The sequence below is a fragment of the Polistes fuscatus genome, unplaced genomic scaffold (assembly GCF_010416935.1).
Source record: "Polistes fuscatus isolate 324 unplaced genomic scaffold, CU_Pfus_HIC Scaffold10, whole genome shotgun sequence".
In the NCBI taxonomy this organism is placed as follows: domain Eukaryota; kingdom Metazoa; phylum Arthropoda; class Insecta; order Hymenoptera; family Vespidae; genus Polistes; species Polistes fuscatus.
Window position 1 is genome coordinate 2,643,155 of NW_025112998.1, and position 22,158 is coordinate 2,665,312.

The 22,158-nt window shown below is 30.7% G+C and overlaps 1 long non-coding RNA gene across 2 annotated transcripts; it reads right to left on the minus strand.

Annotated features, from left to right (window-relative positions):
* Positions 1 to 895: 895 nt before the first annotated feature.
* On the minus strand, positions 896 to 1,490 carry LOC122525344. Of its 2 annotated transcripts, none has more exons than XR_006305762.1 (3): positions 1,162 to 1,490; positions 1,023 to 1,083; positions 896 to 974 (listed from the first exon to the last, which is right to left on the minus strand). It is a non-coding gene; the product is annotated as an uncharacterized LOC122525344 (long non-coding RNA). The 2 variants fall into 2 exon arrangements; XR_006305763.1 differs by having other exon boundaries at positions 1,152 to 1,490.
* Between the last annotated feature and the right edge of the window lie 20,668 nt (positions 1,491 to 22,158).

Here is a 22,158-nt window from a genome sequence, read left to right on the forward strand (position 1 = left end):
CTGCAGAAGAAAAAGTTATTCTACGAATGTAAAGATGCAATAAATGAATCGAATGCAATTAGTTTTATACATCGCAACTTTAATTTCAATAATTTTGGACTACTCCCTGGTGTCTGTAAATACATAAAAGTTATTAAAAAACATTATAAGGTAATTAGTTTCTATAGATAAAATGGATAAAAGGAATTAAGGCGAAAGGAATAAGGATATGATATAAATTAGGAATTCGAAAGAAACTAATTACAATTATAATGTTTATGGTAAGCGGTCTTTGGCTAGATTTTACTTGCAATGGAATGTTTAACATATAAAATATGTTAAACATTATACTGAAAGTAAAATACCATTGCCCAGGTCTAACCACGAGGAGGTAACCGCTTCTGAAGACCCGGGATGTGCATCCTGAAGATGTCCCCATCCGAATTAAGTCGAAACCATAGAAAATGAAAATTTTGAGAACGTTTTTTAATGAGCCCCACTCTTAGGCCCCACCCTAAGAGTTTTATTCGGAAAATCCTTGTAATTATTATCGAGAATGAAGTGAAAAGTTTGAAAACTGAATAAGAAAGTGAAAACGAGGAGTGCATATGAATAAAATTCAAGTAACATCAATGATTTTATTAAAAAACAATACACTTTAGTATAATTTCAATATATGCACATACGAAAATTACAAGTTTTACGAATATTTTATATTTAATAATTTTCAATCTACCTAAATTATAATATAATAAAAATAAATGTATATAATTTTTGGTTAATCCATGGCATCTGTAAAAAAAAGAAACTACATTAAAAATAATTATCATACATGTACAATGCTACGAGAAAAACAATAAATGGATTAAAATATTTCATTTACTTTGAGAAATAATTGCATTATATTACCATTTACCATAACTCTGTCCTTTTCTGGTCATCTTCTAATCCACTTCCCCTTCCTCTTGGACGGAATGGTCATATGAAACAATAAACTGATTAAAAACATTCATTGACTTATAGAAATAATTATTTTCTACTACCATTTACTATAACTCAGTCCTCCTACGGTTCGTTTCCCCTTCTCTTGGACGGAATGGTTATCTGAAACAATAAACGAATTAAAAAAGTTCATTTACTTATAAAAATAATTATATTCTACTACCGTTTACCATAACTTACTCCTCTTTGGACTCGTTTCCTCCTCCTCTTGGACGGAATTTGGCATCATAGTTCATCCTGCAAAGAAAATATTAAAAGGAATAGGAATAGAATAGGGAAAAGTAGAACTTTTGAGGTGGAACTTTTCACGATTTTTGTTTTAAGTGGTTTCCCCCCGATCGGACTAATCCACTGACTCTAATTTTTTTTACGAGAAACCTAGGCTTCACGCAACGATCGACCATTACTCTAACAGCAGACGGTTGAGGCCTGACTAACGGATAGTGACCGAATCGCCAACGCGTGTCGCTTCGGTCCCTATGCTAAATGCATACTTTATGCATATCAAATCGCGAATTAAAAAACAACGCATCTTAATATTATATATTACGAGGGACCTAGGCTTCACAAGACGACCGACCATCGTGCCAACGGCAGGACCGGTGAGGCCTGACTAACGGATAGCGACCGAATCGACTAAGTGTCGCTTCGGTCCCCATGCTAAATGCATATTTTATGCATATCAAATCGCGAATAAAAAACAAATCTAAAAGTTGTTCCACCTCAAAAGTTAAGTAAACTCACTTGAATGCATGCTAATTCACGTGAACATACTTAATATAAAGGAAAAGAAAGAAAGTGAAAGAAATAGGGAAGGTATGATGATTGGTGGGGGAAATTAAAGGTAAGGAATACCTATAAAAATGTAAGAATTATTAAAGAAACATTATAAAGTAATTAGTTTATGTATATTAAATGGATAAAAGGAACAAAGGAGAAAAAGGAATAAGGATATGATATTAATTAGGGATTCGAAAGAAACTAATTACAATTATAATGTTTATGGTAAGCGGTCTTTGGCTAGATTTTACTTGCAATGGAATGTTTAACATATAAAATATGTTAAACATTATACTGAAAGTAAAATACCATTGCCCAGGTCTAACCACGAGGAGGTAACCGCTTCTGAAGACCCGGGATGTGCATCCTGAAGATGTCCCCATCCGAATTAAGTCGAAACCATAGAAAATGAAAACCCCGAGAACGTTTTTTAATGAGCCCCACTCTTAGGCCCCACCCTAAGAGTTTTATTCGGAAAATTCTTACAATTACTATGGAGAATAAAAAGAAAAGTTTAAATACTGAATAAAAAAATGATAAACGAGGAGTAAAACATGAATAGAATCGAGAAAACATGAAACCTGTGAACAAATAAAATACATTCAAAATACATTAAAAATACATTAAAAATAATTATTACAGGCCTTCGATGCTAAGGGGAGAAGAATAAATAGATTAAAATTATGCATTTAATTATTAAAATAATAATTTCCTAATACCATCCATAACTATAATTAAGTTTTCGTCTGGTCCTTCTCTGGTCCTCATCTAGTCCTCCTCCTATTGAACCTGCAACAAAAAAAAAACAAAGGGGTAGGGAAGAAGGAGAAAAGTGGGCCTTGAAACGAACCTGAAAAAGAAAAAGATAAGATTATTTTAGATTTGCAATGATTCAATGAATGATCCATGGTACCTGTAAAAACATGGAAATGCACTAACAATGATTTTTGTCGCATCAATATAAAACGAGGAATGCATCTGAAAAGAATTTAAGAAACATCGATGATTTTAATTGAAAATTAATACACTGCAATTTAATTTCAATAAATGCACATACAAAAATTACATTTTTTTTGTATATTTTATAGATAATAATTTTAAATCTACATAAAATAAAGTAAAATAATAAAAAAAGTATGAAATTATGGGTCGTTTCATGGAACCTACGACAAAGAAAATACATTAAAAATAATTATCACACGCGTACGATGCTACAGGGAAAAGAATAAATAAATTAAAATTATACATTTAATTATACTAATAATTATCTTATATTATATTTTATTATCACTAAGTCCTCGTGTGGTCCTCGGCTGGTCCTTGGCTGGTCTTCGTGTGGTCCTCCTCCTATGTAACCGGCAACAAAAAAAACAAAGGAGTAGGGAAGAAGAGGAAAAGTGGGCCTTTTAAAGTGAAACTTTTTACATCCGAATAAAATTGAAATGAAAGAAAATGATCTAACAGAAAACGGTTTTTAAAGAACCTCATTCTTAGGCCCCACCCTATAAGTTACATCCAAAAAATCTTATATTAATTATCGATAATGAAGAGAAAAGTTGGAATACCAAATAACGAAATTAAGAACGATGAATGCATCTAAATAGAATTAAAGTAACATCGGTGATTTTACTGAAAAGTAACACCCTATAGTATAATTTTCAATAAATACACATACGGGGATTAAAAGTTACGAATATTTTATATTTAATAATTTCCAATCCATCTAAATTATAGTATTAATTACAGTATAATTTGCACTGATCCATGGTATCTGTAAAACCATGAAAGTGCATTAACAAGTATTTTTCTCAAGAGAGAGAGCGATGCAATATTAAAGTAATAAACATATTAAAATACTACCGTTTACCATAATTCAGTCGACTTCTGGTCCCCCTTTCATATAATTCATCCTACCAATAAAATATTAAAAATAGGATCGTTTGGAGTGGGTGGAATTTTAGGTAAGGACATGATTCTATCTTTGGGAGTAAGATAGAATCAAGGCTCGCGTGGGCAGGGTCGCATCCCTGAAGTAGACCTTTCTTCGGAAAGAAAGAATCTACCCGCTACCCATTAAAAAAAATACTGGAAACGAACCTGAAAAAGAAAACAGAAAGATTAGTTTAGATTTGCGAAGAACCAATGAATGCATCGAAAGCATATTCCTTTTCTAGATCAAAATCCAATACTTACAAATAGATTGGAATTAATCATATCCTGAAACAAAATAAAATAAAATTAATTCAATACATAATATAATAATTGATTAAATCTTAATACCTAAAACAATAAAAGAGACATTAAAAAACATTATAAGATAATTAGTTTCTACGAATGAAATGAAGAATGAAGAATGAAAAGTGGGGAAATTGTGTAATAGGAAATTAGAAAATGATATGATATTGGGCGGGAATTCGGGAATGGTATTGTACTCTATCATGATTTTAAAGTATTTTCTATCTTTTAAATGAAATATCATTTATAAAATCAAATTTTCTAATACTCGATTTATTTTAGGAAAATTATGTTTGGTCTTTGGTGGGTGGCATGGCAAATCCAACGATGGTCACCTGTAACAAAAGAAAACTATTTTAATTATTACCATTCTTAATAACCATTATAAATTATTGACGAGCAAAACAAAAAAATAAAACAATAAAAATATCAAATGACCAACGAGCTATTCTCAAAAATTCAACCATGCTGTTGAATTTGAAAATAACTCATTAAGTCTGTAGTTGCCCTCTTGAGCCACAATTAAGTGGGGGCCTCTTCGGCTTTTAGCCTCTTCTTTCTTCAAGCCTACTGTCGGACATTCCCTACGTGCGAGCATGAAAAGAATCTTTGACCAAAAACGTCAATCGTTCCAAAAAGTATTCGCATAATTTGGCATATTACAACGATTAATGATATAGAATTAGAATCGTCCCTGATTCTATATATAAAAAAAACCTAACCGACCCTAACACAACCCTGAAAAAAAAATGTGATTAGTAAAACATCCTGAGCTTTTTACATTGAAAATAATTATTACCTTTTGGTCGAGAGATATCTCATCGCCGAAAGGAATATTATTAACTATGTAAAGTATCGATTCTATTCTAATACCAAACCGTTATAATATGCCAAATTATGGTCGTACAATTTAGAAACGACTTCAAGACATTTTCACCCAATTACTCTCAACTGCTTATAACACTAATATAAATGAAATACATTTCACATTACAATATATATATGAAATAATTCCATTTATTTTCTTTCATCATACATCTTATGCAAATAATTCCGATGTTCGTTAAGGGGGTGACTCTATTTATTAATTATTACAAAATGCATTCGCGTTTCCCGTTAGCTATCCTAGCTCGTGGACAATCAACGAACTTAAAAGTTCATCGACTGTGCACATATTACACGAGCACATTTAATCGAATGTCCGAGCAGTTAATTATGCTAATCGATGACCTAATAACACTTCGCACTTTACTATCGAGTAATATAATCGAATTGAAATAAAAATAATACTAAAAATGCAATGCATTTCTTTGCAATATTTTTATTTAATTATTCTTTATATTGAATTATATGAAACATTTCAAAGACTAAATCGCGATAGTGCGAAGTGCTAGTTATAATACTTAAAACTAAGTATCAATTCATCAAAGGTTTTGCGGATTTGATTTCGACTCTATCTCGTTCGAGATAGAATCGAAATAGAAATGAATTTCTTAAATGGTTGCAAATCCCTTTGAATCATGATACATAATGCATATTACAGAATTGTCACAAAAAAGATTTACAAGTCAAGCATGATAGAATAAAAAAAATAATTTTGTGACAATTCCGTATAAAACCCGGAGGTGGGGACTCGCACTGAAAAGTGCAAGTATGCCACGTGCCATTCCGGGGTCCTACCTACTTATAATTAAAGTTTCACATTCTCTCAAAAAAATACACATGCATACCCACCCACACACTCCACGGTTCTCACACATACCACCAGGGTGCAAAAGCCTAAACTAGAGAGCATGCCCCGGGGCACCTCCGACACCCTAGTTCAAACGCGTTTTCTAAATTTATGGGAGTACGTACCAATTGCTGTAATCGTCTGTAAAGGCTAGTGATTACTGCATAAATGACTAATGCAAAAATACAAGTATAAACTAGTATATATGCATACTAGTTATATACGAGTATATCATAGTTTCCACAAATAAATGCGGTAACTCTACTATGCAAAACGATTGTTAAAAAAGAAAATTTCGTATCGTACGCGTGACTCTACAAGTTATTTTTATTCAATAACTTTAAAAATAATAAGCGCGGTATTACGTATCGCGAAACGATGTACAATGCACATTCCTAACCGCACACACATGTGCAATGTACACCGTGCAATCACTAGCACAATGACAGACGCCAAATGGGGGGAGAAAAACTTAAAACTAAACCCATACTAACCGTTTCTCACCCATACGTGTAACACCTGGGCACACGCATAAATGAGAACGCAGAAAGTATAGGGGGGAGAAACGGGGATTAGTAATTAATTGCTGAAAATCCTAATCTAAGATTTGATTAATATATAAAAATGTTCTCTCATTAATCTAAGCGGGCTATGACTCTACAAGTCATTTATAATGACTTTTAAAAAGATTTTAAGAATTTAAAAAAATAATAAAAATCTCGGACGACTCTTTCGTTAAATGGCTGTTCTAATGAAAGAACTGGGCTTTGAGCCACCATATAACAGCCAGAGTCTATCCGTCGCGAATGGGTTTGTCTTCTTGCTCATTTTTTATTATATCGAAAAATAAAATCGCGATTAAATAAACTAAGTACGAAGCAATGCATGTAAGACATTTATTACATGCTTTATTGGACGAAATCGAGTAAATTAATACTCGATTTCACCACTACTAAACGCGAACGAAACACGTAATAAAAAAGAAAAGTGCATTAATTAATTGCACTGTTAATTAAATGAATTTAACCGATGAGACAAGAAGACCTATCCTGAACTAATAATATAACATACAATAAAATATACAATTTTCATGAGCAATTTCAAAAAAGGACTAATCCTTTTTTGGAATCACTCATGTGCTCGTCAATAATTTTTTGGAATAATTACAACCAGTAACTCGTGCCGATTGGGACCTTTCATCCTCGGCATGATTGAGCACCGGAGGGACTTTAAATTTTAACTCACGACCTGCTAAATGTTATATTACATATATGTGGCATTTTAAAATAAAATGACGCATGTATGCAATATGAACAATTAGCATTAGAAGTTCTGCGGTGGCTCCAAAACACTCCTACTTCGTAGCAAATGGTCCAGCTGCATCCCTCGTCCACAGATCCATCGGAGAATTCGATGCACTTTTCCTCGCACTCCCGTGACTCTAATATCGCGGTAAACGAATATAAGAAACTATAAAAAAGTTTCTTATCGCGAAACCGAAATTTTTCTTATACGGCGAACAACACTGAATCTACATACGCGATACGATTTGAATTTAATTTACGCCCGGTCACTGACTCTACTTCGCGATTAAAATGTTACTTTAATTATTCGTACAAACACTGATTCTACAATCTAATTCAAAGACTGCATTGCACGCAGTCAATGCAAACACAAAAATTTCACTCCCGATAGGCGGTCACTTCACTGATGCACTTCACTGACTCTACTTCGCGAACAGTCTGTACGACTGTTTTAAAATTAAAAAACTATAATTTTATACGAACAAACTCTAATGCAATTAACTGCATTGCTCGCAGTTAATTGAATATATAAATCTCAAAAATAACGCGAACGCGAACGCGAACACGAACGCGAAACGCGACCGAATTTATTATTAACGAGCGAACGTGCTTCTAATCCGTGATTTTAAATTATAATTATAAACGATCAAACACTCCCGGTACATTGCTTCGCGCACGAATTGCAATGATGTTCTGAAACAGAAAAAGAAAAGAACGATTAATATCATCGTCGTAATAAAAACTATTGAAAATTTATCATAGAAAATGTTTGATAGAAAAATATACTTACTTTAATCTTCATTGATGAATGCACGATGGGTCTCCTACCCTTAGGGTGACGATGACCGAATGCACTGACTCTACTCCGCGATCAAAATTTTATTTTAATTATTCGAACAAACATGACTCTACTTCGCGATAAAAATTGTATTTTAATTATTCGAACAAACATGACTCTACTTCGCGATAAAATTTATTTTAATTATCGTACAAACATGATCTACTTCGCGATAAAAATTTTATTAATTATTCGAAAAACATGACTCTACTTCGCGATAAAAATTGTTTTTTAATTATTCGTACAAACACTGACTCTAATTTTTTGCAACTGCATTGCGCGCAGTTCAAAAATCAAACACCAACACTCGCTTACCTTTCTGAAAGAGAGAAAATAAGAAAACTATTAGTATCATTGTTACCATTTAAAAATTACAAGTAATTATTAAAGAAATGTTTAATAGAAAAATGAATTTACCTTCTATCTTGATTGATGAATGCCCGATGGGTCTCCTACCCTTAAGATGACGATGCCGTAGACGGTTCCAACGAAAATCAGAAACTTACGTGTTTCTTATCGCGACCACGACACTGATTCTAATTTTTACAACTGCATTGCACGCAGTTCAAACACTAACATAAACACTTAGCCTTCTGGAAAAAGAAAAAGAAAAAACAAAACGATTAGAATCATTGTTATCGTTTAAAAATTATAAGTAATTATTAAAGAAATATTTAATAGAAAAATTAATTTACCTTTTATCTTCAGTGATGAATGCCCGATGGGTCTCCTACCCTTAGGATGACGATGGCACACGTATAAACCGAATAAAAGAAACTTTCGGAGTTTCTTTACCCGAAAATTTCCGATTTTTTTTAACGATGCAAACACTCGAGTACCTCATTGCCTACGCGCTCGATTGCAATGATGTTCTGAAACAGAAAATGAAAAAGAACATTAATATCTCGTCGTAATAAAACATTGAAATTATCATAGAAAATGTGTGATAGAAAAATTATACTTACTTTTAATCTTCATGATGAATGCCCGATGGGTCTCCTACCCTTAGGATGACGATGGTAGTACGGTAACGAAAATAAAAAACTATAAAAAGTTTTTTATCGCGACCACGACGCGAACGCAACGCGACCGGACGTGCTTTACCGACCGCACTGCACGTCAAAAACGACTGAAAGAATGCACATGATTAGTATTCCTATAAAATAAATCGAGTATTATAATGTGGAATGTAATATGAAGGGAATATTAAAGGGAAAACAATGAAATGATAATTATTAGGAAAATGAAAGAAACTAATTATCATTACAATGTTTATGGTAAGCGGTCTTTAGCTGGATTTTACTTGCAATGGAATGTTTAGCATGTAAAACATGTTAAACATTATACTGAAAGTAAAATACCATTGCCCGGGTCTAACCACGAGGAGGTAACCGCTTCCGAAGACCCAAAAATTGATTAAAAAACAATATAAGTAATCGGTAAATTTTATGTTTATGTATTGGCTCAGTAACGAAATTAAGTTTAAAAATGTCAAATAAAGAAACATAAAATAAAAATATATTAAAATGATTTCTATTGAAAGTACGTTAATATGTATGTAATGTTTAAAACAGTAGATATGTAGTTAAAAAATCTGAAACATAAAGAGAGTGCATTTAAATATTAAAATAATTGTTAATTATCGATAGAAGTGTCTATTGTTGTTAAAAAGTTCGTAATATATGTTCGGAGCTCCGTCTTCTTCGAAATTCCCCTTCAGACTGGGCCTTTGTCCTCTATGTAAATTACTTTTATTGAAAGTTGTTTATATGACTTTCCGAACGTTACGCATGTGTATAAAGGGTGTCATACATCTAATACATAAAATTTAAATTGTAACGTTATGATTTTAGCATTTTTACATTTTTATATAATTGTTTAACTAATATATATTTGTTTTAACGTTCCTGCGCAGTGATGACTTCGAGGAGGTGGGGTAAAATTTGCATCTAATAAAATATCGGATCGAAATTATTTAATATTTAAAATATGTTAATAAGTATGTAATACCTATACTAGTACATATATGTGTCTAAATAATATGAAATATAAAGAGAGTGCATTAGTACATTATAATAATTGTTAATTAATCGATAGAAGTGTCTATTGTTGTTAAAAAACTCGTTATATATGTTCGGAGCTCCGTCCTCTTCGAAATTCACCGTTGATCTGAGTAATTATCCCCTGTTAAAGTTTTTTTGGTGAAAGTTGTTTATGTGACTTTCCGAAAATTGCGCATGTGTATAAAAGAAAATCAATAAATTAATCAATAAAATTTAATATTATAACGCTCTCATTTTAATATTCTTTTATTTTTTGTATAGTTGTTTAAATTAATGTACATTTGTTGTTACGTTCTTGCGCAGTGATGACTTCGAGGAGGTGGGGTAAAATTTTCATTTAATAAAATATCGGATCGAAATTATTTAATATTTAAAATATGTTAACAAGTATGTAATACCTATACTAGTACGTATATGTGTCTAAATAGTCTGAAATATAAAGAGAGTGTATTAAAATATTAAAATAATTGTTAATTAATCGATGCAAGCGTCTATTGTTTTTTAAAAGATCGGAGTATAACTTCTGTGATCCCTCCTCCTCGAAATCCACCGTTGATCTGAGTCATTATCCTCTGTTAAAGTTTTTTTGGTGAAAGTTGTTTATGTGACTTTCCGAAAATTGCGCATGTATATAAAAGAAAATCAATAAAATTAATCAATAAAATTTAATATTATAACGCTCTCATTTTAATATTCTTTTATTTTTTGTATAATTGTTTAAACTAATGTACATTTTTTTAAACGTTTCCGTGCTGTGGTAACTTTGGTGGGGGAAATTTTTATCTAAAAGAATATTAAATTAAAATTGTTTAATATTCAAAAATATGTTAATATGTATGTAATGCTTATACTAGTACATATATGTGTCTAAATAATATGAAATATAAAGAGAGTGCATTAAAATATTAAAATAATTGTTAATTAATCGATAGAAGTGTCTATTGTTGTTAAAAAGTTCGTAATATATGTTCGGAGCTCCGTCTTCTTCGAAATTCCCCTTCAGACTGGGCCTTTGTCCTCTATGTAAATTACTTTTATTGAAAGTTGTTTATATGACTTTCCGAACGTTACGCATGTGTATAAAGGGTGTCATACATCTAATACATAAAATTTAAAATTGTAACGTTATGATTTCAGCATTTTTATCATTTTTACGTAATTATTTTAATGCTCTTGTATAGAGATGACTTCCAGGGTAAAATTTAGCTGTAACATAAGAAAAGTGCATTAGTGCATTCGCTGCTAGTGTCCATATAATTTTTAAACAATTTTTAAAATAAAACTACACTATAAAGATGTAATTATTAAATATAAATTACAGTTATACAATTGCAAATATTGAATGAATTCTAACTAACAGAGTAACGTCTAAGAATTAAATTACTTTTTCTCGCATTTATTAACGTATATGTAACTGACAAAAGAAAGTACATTTCTCTAAACAATTATACAAGTAATATATTGAAACAATGTATTAATAATATACTAATGTAAAATGTGAATTATTAAAGTTTACCATTATGATAGAAGAAAGCTGAGGTGTTTGCTCGTTCAAATATCAAAACATATTTACTGGATTCTTTTTAAAATCTTGTAAGTTCTTCTTTTATATATGTACTTTATACATGAAATGATAAGAAAGCTTAATTGATGCTGTGCTTTTCCAAATCTTCAAATACTTGCAAATCTGCAAATCATAAGATTGTATTAGTAAAGTATCAAGTAAACTGAACGAGTCTTAATATGTATATTTATGATTTGTGTATGAAATGTCACTCTCTCTCTCTCTCTCTTTCCCCTTCTTATACTTTTTATATTACTCTTCTTTATGATATAAAAGAAAAAAGATAAATATAAGGTTAGGTATATGTAATCATGTTGTATTCTCTCAATATTTAGAAAACTAAAAAAGTAAAAAGTAACAATGCATTGGTATAATATAAACAAATCAAATATAAGTATGTTAACAAATAACGAAGAGAATAAAGACAACATACACTAAAAACTATATCACACCGCAGAAAAAAACACATTCGTATAGAAAATAAACCTCGTCGCAGATATTTTTAAAACAATTGATATAAGGCACTGTAACCATCTTTAAAGAAATACAATAACAAGAATTTTTCCATATCAATACAGAATATAAGAATTTATACTTTCATAGTTGGCATGAGAGATGTCAATTGTTTTGTTTCAATTGATTTTAATTCTTTAAGGATGGCTATATTGCTTTATGTCATTTGTTTTAAAGATTTCTATAACGTGGTTTCTTATCTATACGATTATATTTTTCTGTGCAATGTGATATCAATTGTTTTAAGAAATATCTGCAACGAGGTTTCTTTTCTATACGATTGTGTTTTTCTGTACGGTTTTCAGTGTATAACCTGTGACAATGTTTAATATTTAAACTAAATTATATTGTTTAAATATTAACAAGGAATGTGATAAACGAATACACAACACTCACATTTAATTTTCTTTATATTATAACAATGCAATGTTACTTTTTTTTAGGTTTCCAAACATTGGTAGATTACAGCATGAGTACACATACTCATTGTCAGTCTAATTGTGTTTACTTTTCTATCTAAATAATAATTGTGTTTACTTTTCTATCTTGATATTTATTGTGGTAAGTTTATCTCTTTTTTTTTATAACATAAAGAATGTTAATATAAAAAGTATGAGAAGGGGAAAGAGAGAGAGTGATATCTTATACAAATATCATACATATACATATATAGACTCTTTCAATTTGCTTGATACTTTACTAATACAATCTTATGATTTTCAGATTTGCATGTATTTGGTATGATAAATAGGAAAATCATAACGTTTTAATCTTAAAGATTATGTATTAGATGTATGACACCCTTTATACATGCGCATCGTTTGAAAGGTCTTATAAACAACATTTAATAAAAGTACTTTCATAGAGGACAACGTCTCCTTTCAACGGTGGATTTCGAAGGGGACGGTACATACGTCATATATTCCGATCTTTTAGACAACAATAGACATTCCTATCGATTAATTAACGATTATTTTAATATTCTAATCCACTCTACTTATATTTCAGATTGTTTAAACATATATGTACTGGTTTAAACATTACATACTTATTAACATACTTTGAATATAAAATAATTTTAATATGATATTTTTTGGATAAAATTTTATTATCCAAAGTCATCATTGTACACGGACGTTAAAACAAATGTATATTAGTTTAAACAATTACATAAAAATTGAAGGAATGTTTATATCAAAACGTTGCAATGTGATTAAGTTTTTAGTGTATATTGTCTTTATCTTACTCGTTATTTTTTGAATATTAACAAGGAACGTATACACCTAATAGAAAAATAAATTAGATAAGAATAATTATTAATAAGATTAATAATTAGATAATTATAATTGATAATAAAATTGATATTTAATTTATGTAATAAATAAATTATGTATGTTCTTCTGTGCGGTGTGATAAGGTTTATAGTGCATATTGTCTTTATTCTTTTCGTTATTTTTTTAAATATTAACAAGATACGTGTACCTTAAATAGTAAAATAGAATAAATTTTTTATTTATTTAATAAATAATTATATATCAAGCTTGACTAGAGTGGTCATAAAGAAAGGCGAGTTACGTACGTGTGACGGGGCAAGCTTGTATGCGTGAAATCATTTCTATATGGTTATTGGGAATTTCTAATTGGTCACTTTACGTGTGTATAATTATCTGCCAATCAGCCAATTTGCCGAAATAATTATCAGCCAATCAGGGCTCTTTGCTGAGTTTCCTTCTTTCTTTTCGCGGCGTCGGTGCTGGAGATCGCACGGATACTATGTCGTCCCGTTAATCTCAGGTAATTAAAAAATATTTTCTAACATAAATAATCTTCCTATATACTAATAGATTCTTCTAGCAAATGACTTCCAAATGATATAATCGAAAGATTACGATAATGTCGAGGATAAAAAGTATTTGCGTAGAAAAAAATTCCATGTACATTGGTTGCATTTTTCTAGGCAATTATATATATATCTTATTTTACGGCATCATTTCTATAGATATCGACTTATAATGATCAATTTTTATTGTTTGGCTTAATAAAGTATATATTTCGATAATTGTTATGTTCCTATATCCTATTTTTGACTATTCGATATTTTTCTATAATAGATGGAAAAAATTAAAAAATATCAAGCAGCCATGATGCCATCAGATGTATGTTTCCTTGCGGGTGGACCCCCTTCGTAATACGTCACTGCCATCATATTGGAATCCTGTCAAGTGTATATGTTCCAGCATACTGCGTTATCCCTTTTAATTCAGGTAATTGAAAAGTATTTTACACCTTCCTATTACATATCAAACGATAGCTACACACAAGATTTTCATACGTGAGTGTTTTCAAAACGAAATATTAAAAAGTTCGTAAGAAATCTATGAGAATATAACATCGATATATCTCGATATCCCGCCAAATCTCACCAATGTTACTTAACAATATTTCTTCTAATTTCTAGCTTTTTTCATGGTATCGATACTTACTACCATCTCTAATGATGCTCTAATTAATTATTTTTCATAATTATGTATTCAAAGATCGTATTTCGTATTAAATTCGATTCCTGTCACATACACACACATACAGGCATATATACATAAGTATAGGTTGCTCGTACACATACACTCATATATTTGATTTTCTTTATATCGTACTAATGTAATTTTATTTTCTTTTTCTTTTTTAGTTCTCCAAGCATTGGAAGAGTCCAGCAGAAATACATATACTCAGTCAAACAATTGTGTTTATTCTTTTTTATCTACATATTCATCGAGGTAAGCGTTCTTCTTTTTTTAACCCATATAGAAATGTATAGAAAGAGTAAGAACGAGAGTGAGAAAGAGAGAGAGAGAGAGAAAGAAAACAAAACATTCACCTACAGACAATTATGAATGTGTATGTATATTTGTAGGAATTTCTCGAGGTGAAAACAGAAGAAAGACAGTCGAAAAGAAAACGTAAACAGCCGAGCACCGAGCATTCGACACTTCTACGAGATATACGCAGAGAGATCTCCATTCCCCTTCCGTCCTTCAACGAGTAAAGATCTAACGAACGTGACGTGTTAAACTATTTATTGATTTTCTTTCTAACGTTATCTAATTACAACATTCGACAACTGCTGATTAGACAACTTTTTATATCTAACATTGATTCTTTATTTTAGAATACTTTTATATAGAATATATATATGTATATATATATATATGTCTTTTAATGTGTGCCATGCCTTCAGGAATGATTCCAGGAAATATATTGTAATATTTAATTGTATGTAATATAATTTTTAGTATGTTTCAGCTTTTCAGAGTTTTATTTAATTTTATTTTATTCATCGTCATCCTAAGGGTAGGATACCCATCCTGCATTCATCAATGAAGACTAAAAGTAAGTATATTTTTCTATCAAAATTTCTATAATAACTTCAATGGTTTTTTATTACGACGATGACATTAATTGTTCTTTTTCTTTTTCTGTTTCAGAACATCATTGCAATCGAGCGCGTAGGCAATGACTTGTACTCGTGTGTTGCATCGATAAAATAAAATATAAAAGAATCGGAAAGTAGAATCAGTGTTGTTCGCCGTGTGTAAAAGTTTCGTTTGTCGGTAAAGAAACACCGTAAGTTTCTTTTATTTGGTTTAAACGTGTGCCCATCGTCATCCTAAGGGTAGGAGACCCATCATGCATTCATCACTGAAGGATAAACGTAAGTCAATTTTTATATAAAACATTTTCTCAATAATTATAATAATGTTTTTATATCAATGGTCTATATAATCTTGTTTTTATTTTTGTTTCAGATCATCGTTGGAATAGTGTTACAATTTATTAATTAAATTAATTTGGAAATTCGTTTAACACTAGATTTTTTCATTATTGTTTCGTTTACTATTTTTTAAAAACTTACAAAAATTGTTTGCATGAAGAAATAGGTAGAGGGGAGGAATTAATATTTACATATATTTCATTATGGTATTAAAAATCAACGTTTATTTTAAAAAAATAATATTAAAATTTTATATATATGTAGCATATGTAGCAAAGAAATTTGATATGAGTCAAATTGGTTTATTGTTAGTCCATTAATCTAGTGTTAATTGAATTAACTGCATGTAATGCAGTTGTAGAATCAGTGTTAGTGCATTGTCATCGTCACCCTAAGGGTAGGAGACCCATCGTGCATTCATCGATGGAGATACAAAGTGAGTATATTTTTTGTATTTAATAATTCAACAAACATTTTAATTGTTTTCAGTAATAGTAATGATATTAATAGTATTTTTTTTTATTTCTGTTTCAGATTGCAATCGTGCGCGAAGCAATATTCGGGAGTGTTTTATCGTTTAAATAGATAATTAAAATCACGGATTAGAAGCACGTTCGTTCGTTCATTTCAATTCGCTCGTGTTACGCGATTGCATTAGAATTTTTTTATATTAAATTGACTGCGACCAAAGCAGTAATTGCATTAGACTTTGTCGAGTAAAGTTGTATTTTTATTTTAAACAGTCGCACAGACTGTTCGCGTATTAGAGTCAGTGCATCAATGAAGATTTTTTTTACTTGCATTGACTGTGTGCAAAGCAGTCTTTGGAAGCAGTTGTAGAATCAGTGATCGGGCGCATAATAAATTAAAATCATACGCGAATTAGAATCAGTGTTGTTCGCCGTATAATAAAATTTCGGTTTCGCGATAAGAAACTCATCTATAGTTTCTTATTTTCGTTATTAACGTGTTATTAGATTCACGCGAGGTGCATCGCCATGGTGCAATTGAACTTCATCCCATTGGAATGCATTGTAAGTATCTATTTTTATTAACATTTTATTCGTTTTTGTTTGCTATAAGTTTGGATCATATTACATATAACTTATCGTTTTGTTCTATTTTATTTTACAGATATGACGACGGACTTTCTACCTTATCAAAGATGTGGGATGAATTCTTCGATGGATCATCGATGGATCTTCGGTGGATCTTCGATGGATCTTCGATGCATCTTCTCCTATTCCATATTGAGGCATTCTTCGATGATGAGACTACAACACTTGCTGCGAAGTAGGAGTGTTTTGGAGCCATCGTAGAACTTCTTACGCAGTGAGTCAAAAAATTTAAAGTCCCTCCGGTGCTCAATCATGCCGAGGATGAAAGGTCCTAATCGGTACGAGTTACTGGTTGTAATTATTTATAAAAATTATTGACGAGCACATGAGTAATTTCTTTTTAGGAGTTACTCATGAAAATTGTATGTTGTAATGTATGTTGTATTGTATATTTTATGATATTAGTTCAGGATAGGTTTTCTTGTCTCACCGGTTAAATTCATTTAATTAATAGTGCAATTAATTAATGCACTTTCTTTTTTATTACGTGTTTTTTTCGTGGTTAGTAGTGGTGAAACCGAGCATTAATTAATCGTTTTTGTCCAGAATAGCATGTAATAAATGTCTTACATGCATTGCTTCGTACTTAGTTTATCTAATCGCGATTAATTTTGATATATCGATGTTTCGATATTATAAATAAATGAGCAAGAAAACAAACTCATTCGTGACGGATAGATTCTAGCAGTTAAGTGGTGGCTCAAAGCCCAGTTCTTTTATTAGAACAGCCAACTTAATGAAAGGAGTCGTCCGAGGTTTTTAAATATATTAAAATATATTAAAAGATATTAAAAGATTTTAAAAATTAATATTTATCAAATAAATTGTAGAGTCCTTAGCCGCTTAGATAAATTTCTATAAAAATGTATTTATGTCTTATGTATATATGTGTTTTTAATCATATTTTTTAGATCAGGATTTTCAGCTTCTAATATACTAATCTCCCGTTTCTCCCCCCTATACTTTCTGCGTTCTCATCTATGCCTGTGCCCAGGTGCTACTCGTATAGGTGAGAAACAATTAGTATAGGTTTAGTTTTAAGTTTTTCCTCTATTGGCGGCTGTCATTGTGCTAGTGATTGCACGATGTACTTTACACCTGTATGTGCGTATTAGGTAGTGTGTACTGTACATCGTTTCGTGATAATTTTTAATTAATGCATTATTTATCACTTAGAATACTACTTAGTATAGCACACCTAGAGTTAGGTGTGATATGAAAAATACATATGGTTGTATTTTTCTATTTATATTAAATTTTTCTACTTTTTTTTGTAATATATAAAATCGTTTTGAATAGTAGAGTTACCGCATTTATTTGTGGAAACTTTGATATACTTGTATATTACTAGTATGCATATATACTAGTATGTACCAGTATTTTTGTCTTAGTCTTTTATGCAATAATCATTAGCCTTGGCAGTCGATTACAGCATTGGTACGTACTCCCATAAGTTTAGAAAACACGCGTTTGAACTAGGGTGTCGGAGGTGCCCCGGGGCATGCTCTCTAGTTTAGGCTTTTGCACCCTGGTGGTATGTGAGAGAATCGTGGAGTGAGTGGGTGGGTATGCATGTATGTTTGCACTTTTTAAATACGGGTAATTGGCAGGCAGGTAGCATATTTCTCTGAGCGAATGTGAAAACTTTAATTTTAAGTAGGTAGGATCCAGGATGGGCACTAGGCTTGCTTCCACTCCGGAGTGGAAATTCCGCCTCCTGGTTTATACAGATTTGTTAAAAAAATTTTTTTTTTTTATTCATTCCATTATGCTTACTTTGTAAATTTATTTTGTAACTCTTCTGTAATTTTTATTATGTATCATGAGATTCAAAGGAATTTGCAACGATTTGAAAGATTCATTTCTATTTCGATTCTATCTCGAACGAGATAGAGTCGAACAAATTCGCAAATACTTTGATCCATGTGATACTTAGTTTTAAGTATTATAATATTAGCACTTCGCACAATCGCGATTCTCTCAATTAGAAATATTTGATATAATTCAATATAACGAATGAATGAAATGAAAATATTGCAAGAAAATGCATAACATTTATTGCATTATTTATTTCAATTCTATTGTATTTTTTGACATTAAAAGTGCGATGTGTTATTAGGTCATCGATAATTATCTGCTTGGACATTCGTTTAATTGTGCTCGTGTATATATCAATGAACTCTTGGTTCATTGATGATTCACGAGCTTTAATAATGAACGGAGAATGTAAATAATTTTTTATTGATTGAGAATTAAAATCATAAAAAATACAAGTTAATTTGCAAAAGTAGTATGAAAGATTTTATCTTGCTCGCACGTAGAAAATGTCCAATGCAGTTTTCAGGGAATGAAGAAAGAAGAGGCTAAATGCCGAAGAGGCTAATGCCGAAGAGGCCCCCACTTAATTGTGGCTGAAGAGGGCAACTACATAGACTATTGAGTTATTTTCAAAGGTTCAACACCAAGTTCGAACTTTTCGAGAATAGCCCTCTAGTCATATTTTATATTTTATTATATTACTTTCTTGCTCGTCAATAATTTATAGTTGTAGTTGGAGATGATGGACCATTCCATCTCCTTGGGACACCAAATTCGTGTCTTAATCGTCAATAAGATGCATCAGTTTTTAATTAGTTAGAGTCAAAAATAATACAATTTCCGTATTATTAAATTTTGAAGCTTAATTAACGTTCGGTAAATATTATAGTAATTTCTTTTTTCTTGTCTCGTAAATATGATTTTTCACTGCTATTGTTTTTTTAAAATTTGCAATTTATTTTTATATATTTATAACGTAGTTTAAAAGTATTTTATAATAATTAATAGATATTATTTTTGTTAGTAACTTAATATTTTGACTTTTCCTATTTCTTTATTATTACATTTTATATTTTAAAATCACGCTTTTAAATTTAATTTTATTCCAACGGTAAATAGAGATTTGATAAAAATAAATAAGGAATTCACAATTGAAAAGTGCATCTGTGAATTGGACGATTTATATATCAGGCTATTGTATCATTTGATTGTATGATTAATATATTTTTCTTTTTGTTACAGGTGATCATCGTTGGATTTATCATCTACTAGTTTTAATTTTCTTTTATTTGAGTTCCTAATATAATAATGGTTACTTTTAAAAATATATATGTATAAAGGCATTTCTGAAGGCACACATAAAAACTAAATATGACATATAGATTGTTATTTGTAATTCTATAACAAATGTAGCTTTGAATATTTGTGAAAATGCACCTTTTTTTAAATTATATTCTCTATAAAATTAATATAAAATATTCAAGAAAAAAATATATATATAAAATAAATCTTAAACTAAATTTGTTTAATAAACTAAATAAACTAGACTTGCAATTAATTTGATTTCATAATTACCATCACACATTGGACATAGGTCTTGTGAAGATCACAATAACGAATCAGATTAAATTTTTTAATTAGATTTTTAATAAAGTAATCGTTCTTTTAAACGTATTAGAATGAAATGAAGTTCAGTTAATACGTCAGTTTGAAATGTTGATCGTATTTTCAATCTGAGACATTAGATTTGATTGACCGAGTTTAAATATGAGTTTCATTGAAACTCAACGTTAAATTTAGTACATCCGGATGAATGGAACATAGGAACAGTGCATAAACGGGTGGTAGTGCATATGTAATCTATTTGCTTGACATTTGTATAGGCCATTCTTGCGAGTACGATGACGACAACAATTTACGCTTTTAATTTCGAAGAGATATGAAAGCAAGCATGATTGTACCGATCTTTCTCTTTCCCTCTCTCTCTCTTTCTCTTTCTCTAACGACCGATCGTTAATCCCATCGATCAATCGTGCCTAGTCAGGATATAAAATCATTTCAGGGTTGAAAATCGATAAAAACGCGTTACGTATTTCACATTTCACATTGAGAGAGGTGCGTCACGGCCGACATGTTTTACAATCGACGTAGGTCGCGCGTCGGCTCAACCAGTCTCTACTTGATTTATTTTACTACAATCGAGGGAAAATTTTCTACTACTCTCCATCGTCGTCGTTACAACGATTCGAATTTTTCCACCCTCTCTATCCTACCCTAATACGTATGCACGTTTATATGCGCGCGCGCGCGCGCATACGCACGCATGAGCGAACACGCGACACGATTATAAATAGAAAACGATGGCTTTTCAATTTTCATTCTGTGCGTGGCACGCTTGTCGAACTAGAAATCGAAAAAGCGAATAGGGTATGGTCTCCCATACACTATTGGGTAATTTCATTCAAACGCGTCGGGTTTTAGGACAAAATTTTTCACGTTAAAGACTTTTCTTTTACAGAATACGTGTCTTTTCTACTTGCGCGTCTATTATTCGGTTTATTTTTTAAAATTGTTATATTTTAGTATTAATATGTTTATAATAATTTCGATAGGTGTACAATATTTATTTCTGGGTAATAAGATCGGACAAAATTTTCGAGTAGAATTATTTTTATGGAAATCTTTTTTCAATTCGGATTAAAAACTAAAAAATATTTGTTATGATACTTGTAGAATCGATAGCCACTAAAAGGTAGGTGTAAATAATCTGTCGGTTTATCTATAAAAAAAAAAAAAAAGAGAGAAAATAGGAAAAGATATACTGATAGTGAGTGAAAAATTGGAAACAAAATTGATTCATGTTTTACTAGATATCGAAAATTTCTGATCACCCAACTAAATATAGGATTATTACAGCTGATCAAAATACAACTTTTTATGAATTATGTTCTATGAGATACAAAAATTTCCAATCAGATTACAAAATAGGATATAATTTAAGCTTATCCTGCTTCCGTGGTACAGCCAGTACAAATATTATATATATTTTTTATGTTATTTTATGCTATTTGTGTATTACTGACAGACACGCAGTTTTCTGTCAATACACGTCTACCAGCTCGAAACGGATTATGTTTTATTATCCAGTCGGTCTGCTTTCACAATCAGCTTGAAACAAGAATAATAACCGCGGGAGTAACAACAACTCTGTTTTACGTTTCACTGATCATTCGACTATGGGGAAACCGTAATGATAATCCACAGGGCAGTAGTCATGTGAGTTACCTAGGTAGATAACTGCTGAAACATGCAATTCGTGAATTATTAATAAACATTAGAATAACATAGGAAGTATGAAGATAGCAGAATGTTGTCTTAAAACATTAAGAACAGGAAATTGATCGAATGGAATATAATTTAAAAAAAAAAAATAGTTAATTTCT